Consider the following 23,209-nt stretch of genomic DNA (forward strand, 5'->3'; position numbering starts at 1 on the left):
GTGTTTTATTTATTACGCTTTTGTTTGTGTCTTTATTTTTAAGAACACTTCCGAGAGAAGTAATCCAGAAGACACTACTAGGTCTCTGAACCGAAAGATTGCATCAAAACGTTAAAAACGCCCCAAAATCGAACCCCACGCTACCGCGGTACAGAGTTAAACTAAGGTAATTAAACAACAATAGTTGTAATAATGAATGCATTTCACGTCTTGACCCGATATTAGCATATTGACTGGAATTATATATTATATTTTTATGTCATTCTCCAGCTGCATCACTGTATACAAATACACCAAAAGGAGGAGCTATCAATGACAGTCCAAGATTAATATAAGGTACTATCCTCTTGCATCTAAAGACCCTATTACATTGTGGGAGGTGAGGATTCAATTGTAGCTAATTCCTGTGCCTATCTGTTAATATTGAATCTTGCCTTTAGTTTAAACTAGCGAGAATATATGCATACTGTTTTACAAGTTTCATCGTAATAGGACAACTATATGGTATAACATCAACTCCACTTGTCTCTCTACGAACAAATTTGGAACCGAATATGTTTAATAATTACAACTTCGCCATTCTCTGCCCCATTAAATTGAGGGTGGAAACAAAAACATTTTGATAGGCTCTTTTTCTTTCTGCAGAATATAAATAAAAGTCTTGAGCTCTCCCCTCAAGAGCCTACAGTGGAGGTGCTAAAATAGAAGTAATTTCCAGAGAGTAATTAACCGCATGAGACATTTTATAAGTAAGTGATGATGTTGAATAACAATCACGCTTTGATCAACTGGCTATCTTCTCCTTAATATAGAGATAAGATGAATTGCTAATACTAAACTACATCTTTTTGTTTTTCATTTTTCTTTTAAATTCTTACTATTCTTTTTCTTCTGTTTTTCGATCCTGATAGGGAAACGTTTCTTTCAACCATTAATTCTCTGTGCATTGAACAAAATATTAACTATTTAAGTCAGCCTGACTGTCTATACATTAATCATCAGGTATAATGAATTGTAAGAAACAAGAATGTATTAACCATGTATTATTTGAGACAAAATGAAAAATGTTGATATTTATGATGAAAACATTGAGTATATAACAGACTATTTAAAAGGGAACCTAATGAGAAAGGGATACTTATATATAATTGTTTACTAAAAAATCAAGTAAAAAATAGAAATGAACTCCTGATTATAATATGAAGTGAATATAACAAATGTTTGATGAAATGACCCAGTATGTAACCTTACTTAAGATTGTTTTTATTTAAAAACCATACCTCATGTAATCACTTAAAAATAGAGATAAGTTAGAAGGTGTTATAGTTTAACAATTTTGAATTTGAACTGACCCTGGCCATTTACGTTTGCATATATTTGGAATAAGCAACAATTGCTTTAAACCACAGTTATCAAATGACTGATATGTTTTTTCGCTTTTTTACAGATCTTTGTGTAAAAAATGTTTGTCTTGTAAATGTTTGTGTTGTATATGTAGGACGGATCACCTGATGAAGGCTACAGGCCGAAACGCGCGTTGTTTAAGAACATATTGCCTACATCTGTAAAAACATCGACCAAATTTACGTTATTTATATGCTTTTATGTATTCTTTTTTTCTCTATGTAAAATGTATGTATTTTTGAAACAAATTTTATGAAATAACCAAAGAAAGAAGAAAAAAATAATGGACAAAACAATAATTTTCTTATAAAAAAAATACATGAATAATAAATTATATTTCAAACTCATATTGTACTTATCATGTGTTCTATTTAAACGTCATTTGTTATATGTAAATGATATATGGATCACATTAGCGCAGTAGATATTTTAGTGTTTGCCAATTAAGTTCTTTACTTACCTGTCTAATTAGTCCCTACAATTAGCAAACTTAATAATACGTAGGGGTCCCCTGTTTATAAAACAACTGATTCATAAAGGGACCCCCTAGTCCCAACAATTGGGTGAGTGTGTTGTTAGCGCTATGAAGTTGGGTTACAATCCAACGGCACTGAATCTAATGAATTTCTTTGATGAAACAACAGACTAAGCGATATAGACTATACATTACCATACATTTTATTTAACAGATTCGAGTTTGCTCAGCGCCTGCATGCCATAAGAATTGGCGATTCTCTAACAGTAATATTCCGGGGTCCATACTATGCAGAGGCCCATAGGTGAGTGTATAAATAACGAGTGTCTCTCACTCCATACAATAATAGTATTTTCCATCAATAACTTCGTGCAAATCCTTTCCTGATTAAATACTCTTTGACCAACAGGCGCCATATCACTACCCCACCCTGCCCACTGTCCTGAAGAAGACCCGCCACAGACCCACAATTAAGGCGTCAAAAGCGTCGAAACATCGACGATATTAAAACCATTGGACCTGCAGAGAATATCCAGTCAACCAAGGCCAACTGAAGTGGCATGCTGGACTTATTATAATTGAAAAATTTTACTGGCCAAAAGACTGTTCTCCTTCCTTTCCCCCTCCCCTTCCTTCACTCACTTGTATATAAATCACTATTTATATGTCATCAGTGCACTATATGTCACAATATACTCACTATATTGAAAAGCGCCGTTCTGTATAAAGTATATATATTCCTTGATTAATCCTCATGTGTAAAAAACAGGGTGTTTATGAATGAGAGCAATTCATAGACTAAAAATATATTGTTAACCTGATCTCTCCTTGGTTTGGATTTGCATGTTGAATATGTTCTTAGTAGAGTACTGTCTTAAGTAACCATATGACTAATCAAAACTTGGAATGATTTATTCACATTTTGAAGTAATCAGGTTGCATACCGGACAGAACCATTGTTTATACTAAATGTTATTGCCCAGGTTCTGAGGGACACTGGGTTACCCCATAGCGATGTACAGTGCCAGAGACCAGGAGGCAAAAGAGAAGATGAAAGCTTACGCGGACGACAGTAGACATGCCTCCAAAGGGCACCTCAAGCAAGGAGACCAAGTGATAGTGCATCAGCGGCAACGGAGAACGTCTGACAGTCCATTCTCCAAAGGGCAGCTAATGGTAATTGAGGTCAAAGAGCCAATGATCACGGCAGAAGAAGGCCCGTACAGAATAACAAGAAACAGTTCTCATTTCATTTTTTATTTTTTTATTTTATTTGTTCAGTTCATAGCAGACAAAAGAAGGCAAATAAAGCGTGAATTCAATAGCATTTGAAACAATACTATAACACTATGACAAATATCAAACAAAATTATGATCCAAATGAAAATTCAAAATGTTGGAGCATTGGCTGCCATATCTTCAACCCCAGTTGTTTTTTTTTTATATATTTAATGCGATATAAGTTAAATTCTAAATGGAACCTACCGCCATAGCCATGAAAAGAAAATATCGGTGGGGATAGCAGTTCTGTGCCATTTCATCATCAATACCAACCCCAAACAGCAGCAGTTCCCGACTAATATGAAATTGCACCTTCATTATTGTAACTAAAAATTCCTCCATACTTAAAAAAAACGGAGAACGTGCATTACAATCACAAAATATATGAACAATATCTGCTGCATCCATTTGACATCAAAAACATTTTCCATCATAAATATCTCCCCACCTCATCATTTTCACTGGTGTATGATACAAATTAAACACAGTTTTATAGTGTTGAGTACGTAAATTAGCAGACAAGACTATTGCACCTGCCATATCAATTGAATCTTGCAAGAATGCACCCGAACATCCCAATCGATTTTGCCATTCGGTATCCTGCCTTTCAATTTCATCCGATTGTTTTGATAGTAACATTTCATACAAGACACCAATCTTAGCTCCCTTTGAAAGAGCTTCCATGAATTCATTATTCACAATAGGTTGTAGTTGACGTTTATACAAAAAGTCCCGTATTTGCAGATATTTTAAAAAATCATTCTTCGCCACCACATATACCTCCATTAAATCAGTAAATTCAGCCAGTGTACCATCCTTGAAAAGATCCCCCAGACGGCATATCCCTTTAGCTTTCCAAATCCGCATCTTAGCGTCCCAGAATATAGATGGTAATATGTTCCTCAAGTCTAAAGGTGTATAGAAATTGAGCCGTTGAATATCCAAAATTTTCCGAAGCCACTTCCAACCCTTATAAGCTGCGGTCATCGTTTTGAATCTGGTACGCTTAAAATAACTAGGTTCATAAAGCTTCAACAAAGCTTCACAGGCCAAATCACCCAATATCATTTGATAGACATTAGGTGTCTCAAACACCCGTGTATTCCCCCCAAGTAGCATAAACCTTGAGTTTTGTATGAGGCATACTAGATAATAAAGAATAAAATTTGGGACACCCCATCTAGCACGTTCCAGAGGTAATGTCATATATTTAGAAGCACGACAGGGCTTCTTTCAACCCCAAATAAACTTATCCAAAATGCCTTGCAGCTGCATTAATTGTGCCCTGGATAGCTCCAAAGGGATAGTCCGGAAATAGTAAAGTACTTTGGGGAGGATACTCATCTTGAGGACATTGCGGCGCCTAACCATAGACAAGTGCAAGCATTCTAGCTTTTCTAACTGACTCTTGACAGCTCCTATCATATCATTCCAATTAACATCAATTATCTCATGTACGCACATCCTAATTTTAATCCCTAAGTACTTAGGGGTCCATTAGGATGGCGGGCGGACTTTGTCCGCCCGCCACCCTAACGGAGATCGGGACCGCCCGCCATAAGGGCGGGAGTCCCGTTGGGGCTATTAGGATGTGCCCGCCACAGTGGCGGGCACATCCTATATGTTTTACATTGTGGCGGGCGGTGCTCTCTGCAAAACATAAGTTGATGCATTTACATATGCAAAGCGGCAGGCACCGCGCGGTGCCTGCCGCTTTGCATATGTAAATGTGAGGGGGTACCATAGGTACCCCCCATGTGCCCCCCCGACAGTGGCGGCAACCTGGGGGCCCTGCAGGGGGCCCCCGCAGCAATCTAAACCTGCCTTTCCGTGGCGGCATTGCCGCAGCGGAAAGGCCCCTACATTGTGCCATCGTAATATGGCTGGCGGTGTCCATTGGGCACCGCCACCATATTAATCTATTACCGCCGCGGTCGCCTTGCGACCGCGGTGGTAAAGCGGCGGACGGTCTTTCCGTCCACCGCTGTCCCCTCCGCCATCCTAATCTGGCGGAGTGGAAAAACAAGAGTGGTTGTCGGGTGGATTGCCTCCGCCAGGGTGGCAGTGGCCACCGCCACCCTGGCGGAGGCAATCCGCCCGACATCCTAATGGACCCCTTAGCCTCTTTCGTCATTCGTGGCTCACTAACGCACAGCCCCATTAAACAGACAATTTGGGTTTTAGAGATGTTGAGTTTATAGCCAGCCACCTGTCCAAATGATTGTGTCAAGCATTCAACCTCCCTTATTGCTAGCACGGGATCCGAAGTCACCACCACAATGTTGTCAGCGTACACGAGTACGCACACTTCATAATCGCCAACCATCATTGGTTTCACCAAGTGATAGTGCATCAGCGGCAACGGAGAACGTCTGACAGTCCATTCTCCAAAGGGCAGCTAATGGTAACTGAGGTCAAAGAGCCAATGATCACGGCAGAAGAAGGCCCATACAGAATAACAAGAAACAGTTCTCATTTCAAAGGAGTGAAGACCATCGACAAAGACGTGGAGGGCGCTGTGGCAGAGACTCCCGGAGCACGGGAGAGAACAAGAGCAACTGACAAGGAAGAAAGATGGCTGGACAAGAATGAAGGACAAGCAGAGGAGTCACAAAAAAAGAGGAAGGGACTTGTTCAAAAAGAGTGAGAAAAGGACAAAAAGACTGATCGAAGAAATGTAGCGAAGGGGATGACCTCATATCTCTCCATTCTTTCCATTTTACATATCTCTCTCTCTCTCGCTCTCTCTCTCTCTCTCTCTCTATCTATCTTTTGTTTCCCTATCGTTTCGACACAATACACAATATCTCTCTCTCTCTTCACATTCTTTCGTGACAAGGGGGGAGATGTAGTGACATGGGGTCAGGGGGCACTAGGACCCTGCACTCGGACCTAGGGGAGGGTACAGACACTACATACCACTTCTGGTCAGAGAGTGGGGCGGGCACTAGACTGAACAAGGGCAGAGGGAACGGATGTGCATGTGGGCACAAGGCAAGAAAACAATGAAGAATCGAAACATCACATACCTGTCTCGGCCTGGGCCATTTCGCTGGACAAGACAATTACTGACTGCCTATTGTACACATGTGTTTGTGGAGGTGGGTGGTGATCTCTACAACACTAGATCTACAGGTTCTATCAGTAGATTTTTAAACTCAGTCAGATGACTAGTAGATCGATTTTTAGGTTTTTATCACTGGACTGTGTTCTGATCCAATTTTATGTGGAGTTTCTCTTCCTCGGACCCCGTGCTATGGTGCACTTTATTAATACTACGAAAACAAATTCTGTGTTATTGTATGTTTTTTTATGAAGAACTTTTTAAGGTTAATGACCAAAATTATGTATTTTTGGATGATGATCATTGTAGTTAATCCAGAAGGGTGTTTCATATGTTAATCAACCACCCCATCTCCCAACATACTTTGTCCTGGCTCATCAGTGAAAGGAAAGTGGAGGGGGGAAGAGTATGTTAAAGAAGGAGCTAAAAATTCTGGATGAAAAATGCATTGATTAATTATATCTCTTATTGGCCATACCCTGTTTTTGTATTTCCTACTTTTCAGTTCATATATCTGGATATTTAATGTCTTATTCATATGTTACTTTCCTCTGTCTCTCTTTCTCTCCCTTTCAAAAATGTTCTTGACGTCTGTCAGCCTTCCTTCTCCTTACCCTGTAGGGAATCCTTCTTTGTCGCACTTCCTTTATGTCTGCCCATTTCTCACACTCATTTGAGGCTGACATATGTCTAATTTTGGTCTCCTTCTCCGCTCGCCTCCAATCCACTCCACTGCCCTGCTGTGCCATCCCGTCCCCTTCCCTCCCCCTCTCCTCCCCTCTCCTCTCCTCTTATCACCCCTGTAGGTGGAGCCCTCAGATGTCACTATTACTACCCGGGAGAAGAGGAGAAGATCGTGGATTGTGATCGTAATATGGATGCATGTTTAGACCTCCGTTTGGGGCCAAGTGAGTATTTTATTTATTTAAAAGTTTATAAAGCACAAACAGCGACAGAAAGGCCTCTTGGCACTGATTGGTACAAGCTAAAACAACTAATACTGCTGCAAAGACAAAAATACCCCAAATGCTCAAATGCAAGAATATTGTTTGAATAGCCCCATTTTTAAGTGTCCTAAATTTAGTATGGTTGGTTTGAGACTTAACCAGCAGAGGGAGTTGGTTCCAGACTTTAGCTGTGTGATCAGAAAGAGCTCCGCAATAGACTTGTGCTTAAGAAATAAACTTATTAAGTACACCTTGACATAGAGTTCTTCAGTATCAGATCATCAACATCAGTTCAAAACAATGTCAGAAGTGACATCCTGCTCCCTTTGCAGGATTGGCCACATGTCACTCCCACAGCGACACCACATATTACAATTTGTTGCTAGGAGGGCAAGTACTTGTACCTCTTCCACTGCCCCAAACAAGAATTGCCAATGGCAGTAACATAGATATTAAAGGTAGGGCAAGGGGTAGGAGTTGCTACTATGAACTACCCCTAATTGACATCTGGTTATCTAACAATTACACTAAGGCTCTCATTCCAAGAGGTCTGGAGGAGTATGACTCAATTAGATACCACTCTGGTCCATTCTTCTGAGTACCCTGGTAGTTCTGAGCTTAATATTACTGAATCTGAAAATACTGGGCCTGTAAATTCCTGGCTCCACTTGAACCAGAGCCGTATGTGATGCTATAGGGGCTGCAACAACTCCTGCCCCCAGCCCTTGTCCTCCCATTTTATGGTGCATGCAAAACACACAAAAATAAACACGCATAGCCAATAGGTCTCGTCTTTGGAACCTTTAGGTGTTTAACCATGCAACAGTTAATGTTTTTGCACCTAGGATATTGTGCTGGAAAACTAAATACTTATAAGGTCCTAAAGGCGAGACCTATTGGCCATGCCAATGCTTGTTTTTACAGATATTTTGGTTCCTCGTGCCCTGGCTCTCTCTCCCTGCTGCTTTTCTCACTGATTTTCCCCCACACTAAAGTGAACTCTTCCAGTAGAGGTGTCTGATCTCAGCGACAGAGAGCCAAGAAGCTTCAAACAGATGGCATGCAGCGCTAAAGAAAAACCAACAAGTATACACATTGAATGCGCTGCACACAAGCCACCCTTACACACAACCTCTAGAGAAGCTCATAGTCTCACAGAACCATTCATCGATGTAGCAACACACAGGTCCCTACACAGATCCCTCTACACACCATAGAAGCTCAATGTCTCCGATACCCACTACACACTCCAGCACACACACAAAGTATTCAGGACAACACAATTCTCTCAGACCAATCTCAATACTAACACAGCCACATACAGACGGAGAACAACCATTACAACACAACTTTTACGACGCAGTACCATCACAACGCAACCATTACAACGCAGGTGCCATCACAACGCATGCCATTATAACGCATGCCATTACAACGCAGGTGCTATTACAACGCATGCCATTACAACGTAAGTATAGGTAAATATATAATTTTATTAATAATATTAATTTAATTTAATTTTAATTTGTATTATAAATTAATTTATTTAAAATAATTATAATATTTTAAATACATTTATTTTTTTAATTGTAATTTAATTTATTTAATTACTTGTTAATTTTTAAATTAAATTCATTTAATAATAGTAATTTTAACCCCTACATTATCCAACACTTACCCTACTATTACACCCCCCTGGAGTTAGAATAGTTATTTTTACCCATACACTATCCAACACTTACCCTACTATTACACCCCCTGGAGTTAGAATAGTAATTTTAACCCCTACACTATCCAACACTTACCCTACTATTACACACCCCTGGAGTTAGAATAGTAATTTTAACCCCTACACTATCCAACACTTACCCTACTATTACACCTCCCTGGAGTTAGAATAGCAATTTTAACCCCTACACTTTCCAACACTTACCCTACTATTACACCCACCTGGAGTTAGAATTGTAATTTAAAAAATATTTTAATAAATTAAAAATGAATCACAATAATTTAATAAATATTTGTTTTAAATTAATTAAAATTAAAAAAATATTAATAAAATTAAATACTTACCTATATTTACGTTGTAATGGCATGTGTTGTAATAGCACCTGCGTTGTAATGGCATTCGTTGTAGTGGCATGCGTTGTGATGGCACCTGTGTTGTAAAAGTTGCGTTGTGATGGCATGCGTTGTGAATGCATGCGTTGTAACGTCATACATCCCATACGGACCCCCACAGTGCTAAACAAAAACTCACAGAATACAAAACACAAACTCCACAGAAGCTCATGAGGCCACATATCTTACACACAGGCTGCCACCCTTCCTAGGCCTGTGAAAGAACACACAAACTGCCTCACACTACCTCAATACAATCCCTTAAAGCCTTGTGTAATGCACTTACACAGACCTACAGTTGAACCAGCATGTCAGCAACCTTGATTTCTCCATTTGTGCATAGAAGAACAAAAATAACCTCTGCCAACACATGAGTGCCTTTTGTAACTCATAAACAGACCTACAAGGGCATTACAACCACATGGACACCTCCATATGCTTACAGAGAGCACACCAATCAGCACAACCTCAACCCAACAACGAGTGTAACCCACACAAACTCCTACAACAGAATTAAATCTACGTGGACACCTCCCTATGCTGCTGGGCAAAACCACAATCTGGGCCACACAACCTGTAGGCAACTCCAAAGGCATGTGTACAACCCACACACAGACTTACACAGTCACTCAGTTCTGTAGTCACCTGGAGACTTGAACAGATCTGCACAAGCAAACATTACCGTGTGCAAACACAAGCAACCATACACAACTATTTTTGGTCTTCCTTCAAGCAGTACTTGAGTCATAATGCAAACACTATAACATCACAGACAAACTAGACTTCTAGCCCTGTATACTACCTCAAAATGAGTGCTACCTACTCTGTTCAACACTGTGAGAAGTTGGCCTGGTATATGATGCTCACTAGTTCTAGTGATCACCTTGTATCATGCCAAGCAACCCTTATGATGATTGGTTGTAAGTCAACCTTATAGACCAGCTATCCTAGTGGTAGCATGGGCAAAGCAGTCTTAGGCTAAACTCTGTAAAGGCATGTGAAGCAAGCTGTTTTACCATACACAATGCCCTTGAATACCAAATGAAAGGACACCACACAGATACATATTGAAAATATATATATATTTATTTACTACAAAATCCCCTATACTCTTTATGAGCACAGAAGCAAATGCGTTAAAACAAAACACAGTTTAAATATACGAAAGTTGCACAATATGGATGAGCCCTAGGGGCCACTTAAACCATATACTAAAATAGTGGTATAAGAACCACCAATGGGAAAGGAAATAGGCCTAGGGCCTGGGGAATCGCTGGAGCTGTTCGGGACTAACAGTGAAGAAGTCGGGAAAGGCCTGCGGGACTCGGGTGCAGCGCTTAAAGCACACGCATGCACCAATGCAATGTCAATGGTGCGTAAAAGTTATAAAGTTACTGTTTTAGGAACCTTCCGACTGACCTAGAAGGACAAAACTTTAGATCTAGGCAGTAGAGGTGTGTACCAGTGTAGGAACACCGGCGTTGCTGAGTTACCTCACCCACAGGTGCGAAGATGTGTCGGGTTTCGTCACGCAGGTCGATGGTGACTGGAGATGAAGATGCTGCAGGCGGGTCGTCGAGGAGAGTTCTGGTGGATCCAAGGATGGATCTGAAGATGTGAAGACCTGAAAGCAGAGGAGACCATGTTCAAAGCCACTAGCCAGTGACTACCGTGGAACCAGGATGGAACCAGGCGATGTCGGGTGCAAACACGTGGACACGAAGAGGTCGAGGATGTCCAGGAGTCAATCACGAGCTATCCCACAAAGGCTCTAGCTGATGGCCGTATTGGCAACTTGATTGGAGCAAACAGGCCGTGGCTAATGCAAGCCACGCAGGAAGTGGAGAAAGCTTGTTACTTGGACCAGCAAGGTCAGAGCGGGCTCTCCTTTTCAGGGGAGCGAGGGCCAGTCTGGAGCAACAAGACCAGCTGTGTTGTTTGTAGGTTTCATCACCAAGATGGCCACCAGCCAATGGGCTAGCGACCGGGATGACGCATCGAGTGGCAAAGTGCAGAAGGGCCCCACGCAGATCGTGGAGATGCTGGAGGGCTGATCTTCGGTGCAGGTACTGCTCAATGGTGGGGCTTCTCAAACGCCGAAGCACAGCATCGAGAGTTCCTCGGGTGCTGCGCAGTCAGCTTCCCGGTGGTCTTTCAAGATGGCCGGTCCCACGTCTCTCGGTGCCTCCACGGGTCTCTTCTTTTCAGGGACTGTGGATCGGGCTGTGAGATGTCTGGGAATCCAGGTCTTGTCGGGCTCTGGGCTCGGGCTCCGGTGGGAAGCGGCGGCAAAGCAGACGTCGAGTAGCTGGTTGGTGCCTGTATTCACAGGGTGGTCACTCCTTGGCCACAAGGGAGATTCTCTTCAGTCTTCTGTGCAGCAGAATGTCGAAGTCCAGTCTTCTTCTTAGTTTCAAGTCGAGTTCAGGATGATCTGAAGTCTTGGGACATAGCCCCAACTCTTATTCCAAATCTAGGGGCCGGATTACCTGCTAGGTCCCTCCTCTGGGTGGGACCAGGAAGGGGGGTGGTTACACCCCCTTTCCTTTGTCCAGCTTCGCGCCAAGACTGGGGCTGGAGAGCCCCAGCACCGGTTTGAACTGGCCTATGCACAGGGACACCTTGTGTGCCCCAGGCATGTCTCAATCTATTCAGCCCTGTCCTACCCAATACACAAAATCCCGTCTGGGGTGGTGCTAGCACCTCCCATGGCAGGAAACCCTTTGTCCAAGCCTCCCTCGCTGGAAGAACTCCCAGCAGCAGGAGGTCATACTTGTGTCTGTGGTGGCAGCATCCATTTTGTGATGCTGAGGCTCATGTTTAACTTTAACCGGGGTTCAGGTTATGTACATGTCGTGTCCCTCTAGAAGGGTGGAATGCTACCCCCGTCGCCAGAACTGGCGAGGGGGTAGTATCCCAATTCGTATGACACCTTACTCGACATGTTTTGATAAAGCCAAACCAAAGATAGCATTTAACCGCGAGGTTCATAATGCACTTAAGAGTATATGGTATGGCAGTATCATGGAACAGCTAAAGGACGTGGTTCCGAAAGCTGCAGACAGGCTCAGCTCATGCTAGAGCACCATCTCACATATTTCCAAGCACTCTGCCTCCAGGATTGATGAGGCCTTCCATAGGAGTGGCTGACAGGAACATATGTGTCCATTTTAAGTTAGATATAGGCATACTATACCTAAGCAAGAGGTGATTACACCAACTTGCCCCAGCTGAGTGATCAGCCAGTTGTGTCAAATATGGAGGCCAGGCCAGGGGTGGCACAATACGTGCTGCAGCCCCTGGTAGGCCTTGGAAACACCTATGCCCTGGGTACCTGGGGTACACTGTTACAGGGGCCAATAAGGGGAACCAGTTCCAATTCGTAATGCACCTGGTGTGCATTGGCATTAATTTAGAGAGAGAACAGCAGGCTGTGGGTCTGATTAGCAGGCCCACAGCCACATTAAGTCATAAACCAGTGAAGCAAAAAGCAAAAATTTGGGGTGACCATAGGATAGCAGACCCTACTCTCCTACACAACCCTCCCCCCCCAAATGCAGGGATATTCGACTAACCTTGACCAGTTGTGTCTTCATGTTCTAAGTGGAAGTACCTGGAGAGACCATCTGCATTACCATGGTCAGTCCCTGGACGGTGCTCCACTGTAAAGTCCATCCCCTGTAGGGAAATGGACCACCTGAGTAGTTTGGGGTTTTCACCCTTCATCTGATTAAGCCATAAGATGGTCGGTCTGAATCTTGAAGTGAGTGCCAAACAAGTATGGTCTCAACTTCTTCAGGGCCCACACCACAGCAAAGGCCTCCCTCTCAATAGCTGACCAACGTTTCTCTCTAGGGGTCAGCCTTCTGCTAATAAAAGCAATGGGCTGGTCTTGACCATCTACATTAGGTTGTGAAAGCACAGCTCCCACTCCCAACTCAGAAGCATCTGTTCGGACAATGAACTCTCTTGAGTAGTCAGGACTCTTCAGGATAGGTGCAGAGCACATGGCCTTCTTCAGGTCATCAAATGCCTTTTGACAGTTTACTGTCCACTGAACCTTTTTGGGCATCTTCTTGGATGTCAGATCATTAAGAGGAGTCACAATGGACCCATAGTTCTTAACAAACTTCCTGTAGTACCCAGTCAGGCCCAAGAAAGCTCTGACTTGAGTCTGGGTAGTTGGAGGGGACCAGTCCTTTATGCTGTGGATCTTACTCTCCAGTGGTTGAACTTGGCCTCCACATACAAGTTGGCCCAAGTATACAAGTAATGTGCCCTATCTGGCACTTTGTGGCCTTGATAGTGAGGCCTACCTTTTGCAGAGCCTCCAGCACTTCCTTCAGGTGGACCAGGTGATCCTCCGAGGTGGAGCTGAAGACAGCAATATCATCCAGATATGCTGCGCAAAAGTCATCCAACCCAGTAAGGACTTGATTTACCAACCTTTGGAAGGTGGCAGGTGCATTATTCACACCAAAGGGCATCACCACAAATTGGTAATGGCCTCCTGGGGTAGAAAATGCTGTTTTGGCTTTGGATTCCTCAGCTAACCTGATTTGCCAATAGCCAGCTGTCAGATCAAATGTGCTCAAATATTTGGCAGAAGCCAACTTGTCAATGAGCTCACCTGCCCTTGGAATAGGGTGTGCATCTGTCCTGGTGACATCATTGAGTCCTCTGTAATCCACACAGAACCTCATCTCTCTCTTGCCATCTTTGGTGTGAGGTTTGGGGACCAGAACCACTGGGCTAGCCCAGGGGCTCTCTGAAGGCTCAATAACACCTAATTCCAGCATCGTTTGCACCTCAGTCTTTATACAGTCCCTGACATGGTCAGGTTGCCTGTAAATCTTGTTTTTCACAGGAAGACTGTCACCAGTGTCCACCACATGGGTACACCAGTTAGTCTGACTGGGTGTCAATGAGAACATATGTCTATATGACAGCAAAACTTGTCTACAGTCATTTTGCTGATGTTCAGTGAGGCTGCCATCTAGGGCCACACCATCAACTGAGCCATCTTCAGGGTTCTGAGTTAACAGGTCTGGGAGAGGGTCACTCTCTTCCTCCTGCCCCTCATCTGTAGCCATGAGCAAGCCCATGTCTGCCCTGTCAACATATGCCTTCAGTCTGTTGACATGGAGTACCCTGTGGGGGCTCCTGGGAGTTCCTAGGTCCACCAAGTAGGTAACCTCTCCCTTCTTTTCAACAATTGTATGCGGTCCAGACCATTTGTCTTGGAGTGCTGCTGGGGCCACGGTCTCCAACACCCATACTTTCTGTCCAGGCTGATACTCAGTCAAGACAGCCTTTTGGTCATGCCAAGCTTTCTGTAATTCTTGGCTAGCCTCAAGGTTTTTGGATGCCTTCTCCATATACTCAGACATCCTGGAGCGGAGACCAAGTACATAGTCCACTATGTCTTGCTTAGGCTTTTTGAGAGGTAACTCCCATCCTTCCTTCGCCAGACATAGGGATCCTCTTACAGGGTTCCCAAACAACAATTCAAAGGGGCTGAAGCCAACCCCCTTTTGTGGGACCTCTCTGTAAGCAAACAGAAGGTAGGGTAGAAGGATGTCCCATCTTCGCCTGAGCTTTGCTGGTAATCCTTTGATCATACCCTTTAGGGTCTTGTTGAACCTTTCAACAAGCCCATTGCATTGTGGATGATAAGGAGTGGTAAACTTGTAGTTGACACCACATTCCTTCCACATAGCTGTTAAGTATCCCGACATGAAGTTGGCCCCTCTATCAGATACTACCTCCTTAGGAAACCCCACTCTGGAGAAAACTCCAAGTAAGGCCCTGGCCACAACAGGAGCTGTTGTGGTCCTAAGTGGAATTGCCTCTGGGTACCTGGTGGCATGGTCCACCACCACCAGTATGAATCTGTGCCCAGATGCTGTAGGGGGATCCATTGGACCTACAATATCAATCCCCACTCTTTCAAAGGGGACCCCCACCACAGATAGTGGTATCAGGGGGGCCTTTGTGGTTCCACCTGCTTTGCCACTGGCTTGGCAGGTTACACAGGAGCGACAAAACTCCTTGGTGTCTTCAGACATGTGAGGCCAGTGAAAGTGAGGGACAAGCCTGTCCCAAGTCTTGTTCTGGCCTAGGTGTCCTGCTAAGGGAATATCATGGGCCAAGGTTAGAAGGAAGCCCCTAAATTGCAGAAGTATAACCAACCTCCTGGTTGTACCAGGCTTGGGGTCTCTACCCTCTGAATAAAGGAGCCCATCATCCCAATATACTTTATGGGTACCTTGAGCATTCCCAGCAGCCTCAGCAGCAGCCTGCTGCCTGAGGGGTTCAAGAGAAGGACAGGTTAACTGAGGCTGCCCCAAATCTGCCCTAGAAGGTCCCCCTGTCCCCAGAAACTCAACCTGATCAGGTTCAAGTTCTTCAGGGACAGTTCCTTCAGGGGTCTCAAGATCATCTTCCTGTGAAGGCTGATCCTCACTTGTAGGCAGTTGGGAAGGCACAGCCTTTACCCTCCTGTTCTTCGTCTTGGAAGGTGCTTGGTCCATTGTTCCAGGATCCAAGACCTGAGGTTCAGAGAGGCACTTTTTGGCCTGTGACCTGGTCACAGCAAGGACATGTGATGATATCCCTAACATCTCTGCATGAGTCCTGTACTCAACTTCTGACCATAGAGAGCTCTCAAGGTCATTGCCCCACAAACATTCAACTGGGAGATCAGCACTAACCACAACTCTTTTTTGGCCAGTTACCCCTCCCCAGGAGAAATTAACAATTGCCACAGTATGTGTAGTAGTGACATTGCTGGCATTGGTCACCAGGTAATTATCACCTGGTATGTATTGTCCAGGGTCCACAAAGTTAGGTGTCACCATAGTGACACTGGCACATGTGTCCCTGTATGCTTGAGCCACTTTTTCATTAATCAAAGGTGTCTGCCTGTACTTGCCCAGATTACTGGGGCTGACAGTAGTGGACAAATCTATTTCCACATCACAAATCAGAACAGCCTGTGTAGGGGTTCTGACTAGGCCAGAATCTCCCTCAGTTTCAAGGTGATACCTGCTACCCCCTTAGTTTGTGGACCAACGCTGCTGACTGTACTATTGGGTGCAGGTGCCTTAGGGGCTGCAGTGTTGGGGGCTCCACCCTTTATACACTCACTGGTCCAGTGAGAGGTGTTTTTGCAAGTACTACACCAGGGTTTTCTTTGACCTTCTTTCTTCTTCTTCTTGGAAGTTTGGGACCCACCCTCAGTATTAGTTTGGGGCCCTGTTGAAGACTTCTGGTCTTTAGCTTTCTGCTCCCCACCCTTCTGGTCTGTTTTCTTCTGGTCACCACCCTGGTTCTGGTTCTGGTTCTTTTGCTTAATTCTGGTTCTAACCCATTTGTCTGCCCTCTTTCCCAATTCTTGGGGAGAGGTCAGATCTGAGTCAACCAAATGTTGATGCAACTGCTGGTTCTGACAATTATTTAAAATTTGTTCTCTCATAAGTAAATTGTACAATCCTTCATAGTCTGTAACTTTACTTCCCAGCAACCAGCCCTCCAGAGCCTTAGTGGCACATTCAACAAATTCAGACCAGTCCTGAGTCTGTGTCTTCTGGGTTTCTCTGAACATTAACCTGTACTGTTCAGTGGTTAAGCCTAACCCATCTATCAGAGCACTCTTCAGGACCAGGTAGTTTCTAGAATCCCCATCACTAACTGTGAGGAGTCTGTCTCGGCCTCTACCTTCAAAGGAGAGCCACAAGATTGCTGCCCACTGCTCCTGATGGATCTGCTGTACTCTGCAGGCTCTCTCAAGTGCTGTCATCTATTTGTGGATATCATCCCCAGCTTTGTAGGGGGGCACAATCGTACTCAGGTTTCTATTGTCATAGGACCTGTCCTTATCCTTAGCGATAGTGCTGCCACCAGTGGATCCTAATACACTCTCTCTAGGCTGTCTTGCTCTAGCAAGTTTCTCTTTGGCCAGGGCAACTTCTAGTTCTTGCTTCTTGATCCTAAGCTCAGCCTCTCTCATTTTGGCCTCATGTTCCCTTCTCTGAGGGCTAGTCAACCCCCTTCTGGAGTGACCATGAGAACCTCTAGGAGCTTGGGAAGTGTCAGATTCACCTGAGTGATTCCTTCTCCTCCTAGACTCCTGGTTAAGTCCACTTGGGGGTCTGAGTGGGTTGGACCCTGACTCAGTCCCAAATTGGCTTAAGTTAGCCTGGCTAAGTCTCCTGACTGGCACCTGACTAAGTCTCTCATCATCAGAATCACTTTCTTCTTCCTCCTCTTCCTCCTCCTCATCCTCAGGCTGAGTATCTCCAGTGGTCTGGTTTTCCTCATCTATCTGGATGACAGGGACAGGGGCATCAGTGTTATCATCTTCAGAGGGAGAGCCTCCTTCTCCAGGCCCTTTGGGGTTAGGATGGGAGGTCTTTAGAGCTTCAGACTAGTATAAAAGCTCTCTGAGGTGTGCTGTAGTAGGGGTTGGACCCATCTTGAGACCTCTTAAGGTACACATCTGCCTCATTTCTTTAAAGTTCAACATAGCAAATTTGGATGGTGCCCTTGGAGGGTCACTCTCAACAGGGACGGGTCCAGTGGACCCCTCTGCTCCAGACATTGCTCTAGTGTGGGTGGATATGTTGCAATCTACCTACACTGGTGTTTACCTACTAAAACTATTTAGTAGTTGTAGTCAGGGTGTGCTACTCCCTATCCTCTACTTCAGTAGAACTTAAGTATACTAGTCTTGTTTTATATGTACCTAACAGGTACCTGTATGATCTTTCAAATGATAGTCTCAAAGATTGTAATGGTAAAACAACAGCAAGCTCAAATCCCAAACGCTGCTCACCAATGTGAGATGTTGGCCTGGTATATGATGCTCACTAGTTCTAGTGATCACCTTGTATCATGCCAAGCAACCCTTATGATGATTGGTGGTAAGTCAACCTTATAGACCAGCTATCCTAGTGGTAGCATGGGCAAAGCAGTCTTAGGCTAAACTCTGTAAAGGCATGTGAAGCAAGCTGTTTTACCATACACAATCCCCTTGAATACCAAATGAAAGGACACCACACAGATATATATTGAAAATATATATATATTTATTTACTACAAAATCCCCTATACTCTTTATGAGCACAGAAGCAAATGCGTTAAAACAAAACACAGTTTAAATATACGAAAGTTGCACAATATGGATGAGCCCTAGGGGCCACTTAAACCATATACTAAAATAGTGGTATAAGAACCACCAATGGGAAATGAAATAGGCCTAGGGCCTGGGGAATCGCTGGAGCTGTTCGGGACTAACAGTGAAGTAGTCGGGAAAGGCCCGTCGGACTCGGGTGCAGCAATTAAAGCACACGCATGCACCAATGCAATGTCAATGGTTCGTAAAAGTTATAAAGTTACTGTTTTAGGAACCTTCCGACTGATCTAGAAGGATACCACTTTAGATCTAGGCACTAGAGGTGTGTACAAGTGTAGGAACACCGGCGAAGATGTGTCGGGTTTCGTCACGCAGGTCGATGGTGCCTGGAGATGAAGATGCTGCAGGCGGGTCTTCGAGGAGAGTTCCGGTGGATCCAAGGATGGATCTGAAGATGTGAAGACCTGAAAGCAGAGGGGACAATGTTCAAAGCCACTAGCCAGTGACTACCGTGGCACCAGGATGGAACCAGGCGATATCGGGTGCAAACAGGCGAAGAGGTGTAGCTTGTCTCTGCAGCCACGTGGACACGAAGAGGTCGAGGATGTCTAGGATTCGATCACGAGCTGTCACATAAAGGCTCTAGCTGATGGTGGTGTCGGCAACTTGATTGGAGCAAACAGGCCTTGGCTAATGCAAGCCACGCAGGAAGTGGAGAAAGCTTGTTACTCGGACCAGCAAGGTCAGAGCGGGCTCTCCTTTTCAGGGGAACGAGGGCCAGTCTGGAGCAACCAGACCAGTGGTGTTGTTTGAAGGTTTCGTCGCCAAGATGGCCACCAGCCAACGGGCTAGCGACCGGGATGACGCATCGAGTGGCAAAGTGCAGAAGGGCCCCACGCAGATCGTGGAGATGCTGGAGGGCTGATCTTCGGTGCAAGTGCTGCTCGGTGGTAGGGCTTCTGAAACCCCAAAGCACAGCATCGAGGGTGCCTCAGGTGCTGCGCAGTCAGCTTCTCGGAGGTCTTTCAAGATGGCCGGTCCCACGTCTCTCGGTGCCTCCACGGGTCTCTTCTTTTCAGGGACTGTGGATCGGGCTGTGAGATGTCTGGGAATCCAGGTCTTGTTGGGCTCTGGGCTCGGGCTCCGGCGGAAGGCGGCGGCAAAGCAGACGTCGAGTTGCTGGTTGGTGCCTGTATTCACAGAGTTGTCACTCCTTGGCCACAAGGGAGATTCTCTTCAGTCTTCTGTGCAGCAGAATGTCGAAGTCCAGTCTTCTTCTTAGTTTCAAGTCGAGTTCAGGATGATCTGAAGTCTTGCGACACAGCTCCTACTCTTATTCCAAATCTAGGGGCCGGATTACCTGCTAGGTCCCTCCTCTGGGTGGGACCAGGAAGGGGGGTGGTTACACCCCCTTTCCTTTGTCCAGCTTCGCGCCAAGACTGGGGCTGGAGAGCCCCAGCACCGGTTTCAACTGGCCTATGCACAGGGACACCTTGTGTGCCCCAGGCATGTCTCAATCTATTCAGCCCTGTCCTACCCAATACACAAAATCCTGTCTGGGGTGGTGCTAGCACCTCCCAAGGCAGGAAACCCTTTGTCCAAGCCTCCCTCGCTGGAAGAACTCCCAGCAGCAGGAGGTCATACTTGTTTCTGTGGTGGCAGCATCCATTTTGTGATGCTGAGGCTCATGTTTAACTTTAACCGGGGTTCAGGTTATGTACATGTCGTGTCCCTCTAGAAGGGTGGAATGTTACCCCCGTCGCCAGAACTGGTGAAGGGGGTAGTATCCCAATTCGTATGACACCTTACTCGACATGTTTAGATAAAGCCAAACCAAAGATAGCATTTAACCGCGAGGTTCATAATGCACTTAAGAGTACATGGTATGGCAGTATCATGGAACAGCTAAAGGACGTGGTTCCGAAAGCTGCAGACAGGCTCAGCTCATGCTAGAGCACTATCTCACATATTTCCAAGCACTCTGCCTCCAGGATTGATGAGGCCTTCCATAGGAGTGGCTGACAGGAACATATGTGTCCATTTTAAGTTAGATGTAGGCATACTATACCTAAGCAAGAGGTGATTACACCAACTTGCCCCAGCTGAGTGATCAGCCAGTTGTGTCAAATATGGAGGCCAGGCCAGGGGTGGCACAATACGTGCTGCAGCCCCTGGTAGGCCTTGGAAACACCTATGCCCTGGGTACCTGGGGTACACTGTTACAGGGGCCAATAAGGTGAACCAGTTCCAATTCGTAACGCACCTGGTGTGCATTGGCATTAATTTAGAGAGAGAACAGCAGGCTGTGGGTCTGATTAGCAGGCCCACTGCCACATTAAGTCATAAACCAGTGAAGCAAAAAGCAAAAATTTGGGGTGACCATAGGATAGCAGACCCTACTCTCCTACAAACACAACCCTACACCATCCCTACAGGACCCCAGAACTTGGGGTCCAGCTTCGCCTCATGACTCCCCGAGACCACGCTTCCATTCCAAGACCCCCTGTTACAAAACATGGAAATCAAGTGTGGAGGATGGATGAAAACCAGGACTGCAACTCCCAGAATGTAAAATGTACATGGTGAACCCTATTGGCTTATATCTCCATAGCATAAGCCCCTGTGTGCACCACAAGGAAGCACAGAGCATAGAGGTTCTTGGAATGCAGATACAAGCACTGTTGTCTCTTTGTGGCATATCGAGCTTTAGAAAGTGTGTGTTTAGAGAGGGTGTGTACATACAGTGTAACTGGCGTCCGTCCAAAAGGATGTGACTCAAAAATCCATACACGAGTAATACAGTGGGGGGGATGAGTCAGTAGCAGCACTGCACTCCTTCAATAACTACTACACATGCCTGTCTTCAAAAACACATTAATTGCCAGTAACAGTAGCTTTGCCGCATAAATCTTGCTGTTGATTCGCATACATTGCCCATGTAAATCTATCTACAAGCCCACTGGAATTACGTGCACGGAAAGCACAAAAATATATGGGTGGGTTAACTTACTTAGGCACCAAAAAAAGGCTAATTTACAAAAAGCAGCTTCAGCTAAAACACTATGAAAGTTTAGTCCATATGCTTTGTTACATACATTATTATGTTTAAAAGGCTCATATATCGGTAAACAAGGCTAAATGGGCCTGAAAATGACACACACAGAGTCCAAAGGCCACACAAAAATTGCTTTAAAGGCATTAATAATAAGCAGAAGGCACACTTAAGACAATAAATGTCACATATAGCTACGAAAAGTACAAGCTTCAAATCCCCACCTCCCCCACCACCACCACCTTGTGGGGCACTAGGCTGTTACATGTACATGGTAACACCTATTGCCTCATATCTTCCTAGCATAAACCCCTGTGTGCACCACAAGGAAGCATAGAGCACAGCGGCTCAGTGGAATGCAGATACAAGCACTGTGGTCTATGTGTGGCATAGCAAGTTTTAGAGAGGGTGTGTACATACAAGTTGACTAGCCGATGCTCGAAAAAAGGCAACTAAAAAAACAGCAAATGGGTAATGCGGTGGGGAGACCGGGTCAGTAACACCACTGCACACCTTCATTAATGACTACACATGCCTGTGTTCAAAAACAAAGTACTTGCCGGTATCAGTAGCTTTTTCGCATAAATATTAATGTACATTTGTGTACATTGTACATGTAAATCTATATGCAAGACCACTAAAACTACTTGCCCAACAAGCACCAAAATATATGGCAGCGTTGACTTAATTATACACAAAAAGATGGCAGATTTATGGTGCCTTGTCTGCATGCTCAGGATTGCGCTGCAAATCTTTTATACACATATCGTTTTCAAAGTACACCTTCTTCTTCAACCATTCACAAGCACTAGAAGGGTGGCAGTAGCTACGATTTGCCTACTACACACAAAAAAATATATTTCAGCGTAGCTCCACCTAAGTTGATATTTAATCATTATGTGTATATAAATATTAAGGGGCCCATTAGGATGTCGGGCGGATCGCCACTGCCATGTGGGCAGTGGCGATCCGCCTGACATCCATGCCCGCTCGCCACCCATTTCCCCACTGCCATATTACTATGGCAGGGGGACCGCGGCGGACGGAAACACTGTCCGCCACTTATCCGCCCCGGTCGCCTTGCGGCCAGGCCGGAAAAGGGTACATATGGTGGCGGTGTCTATCAGACATCGCCTGCCATATTTGGATGGGCTGTGGGAGTTGCTCATTGCTGCCACGGAAAGGCAGGCGGTCTTCACTTTGGGGGCCCGTTGCAGGTCCCTATGGTGAAGGCTAGGTGGGGGTGCACATGGGGGGTACCCCCCTGCATTTGCATACACATAGCGGCAGGCACCGCGCGGTGCCTGCCGCTTTGTGTATGCAAATGCATCCAATGCATTCATAACATTGCGGCGGGTGCCGGTGTGAACACCGCCCGCCGCAATGTTATGAATCCATGATGCGCCCGCCAGTGTGGCGGGCACATCATAATGGCCAAGGTGGGACCGCCGATCCAATCACGGGTGGTCCCGTTTTGCACAGGGATGGTGGCCAGGCAAAGTCCGCCCGCCATCCTAATGGGGGCCTAAGTGTTCCTTCCGCAATAAAAGGTTACTAAGTACAACTAAACAATAAAACATGTTTGCCAAACTCGTACGTTGCAAGTTTGGTCCTTTAACAGCATCCCACCCTTATTTCTACAGGTTGTCTCATTTATGTTATGCAGGGTAAATGAAAAATGCGCTATGTGAATCTGCCGCTTAATAAAAAGGCATGCATTGCTCATCTT

At 45.0% G+C, this 23,209-nt stretch overlaps 1 long non-coding RNA gene across 1 annotated transcript in view; it reads left to right on the plus strand.

The window, feature by feature from the left end:
• Positions 1 to 23,209, plus strand: part of LOC144807896 (uncharacterized) — an 80,731-nt gene that overhangs the window by 42,252 nt on the left and 15,270 nt on the right. Inside the window, exon 2 of the long non-coding RNA XR_013606510.1 lies at positions 7,031 to 7,132. This is a non-coding gene — a long non-coding RNA (uncharacterized LOC144807896). The remainder of the gene's footprint in view (positions 1 to 7,030; positions 7,133 to 23,209) is intronic.

This window comes from Lissotriton helveticus, chromosome 1_2, assembly GCF_964261635.1.
Source record: "Lissotriton helveticus chromosome 1_2, aLisHel1.1, whole genome shotgun sequence".
NCBI classification, from domain to species: domain Eukaryota; kingdom Metazoa; phylum Chordata; class Amphibia; order Caudata; family Salamandridae; genus Lissotriton; species Lissotriton helveticus.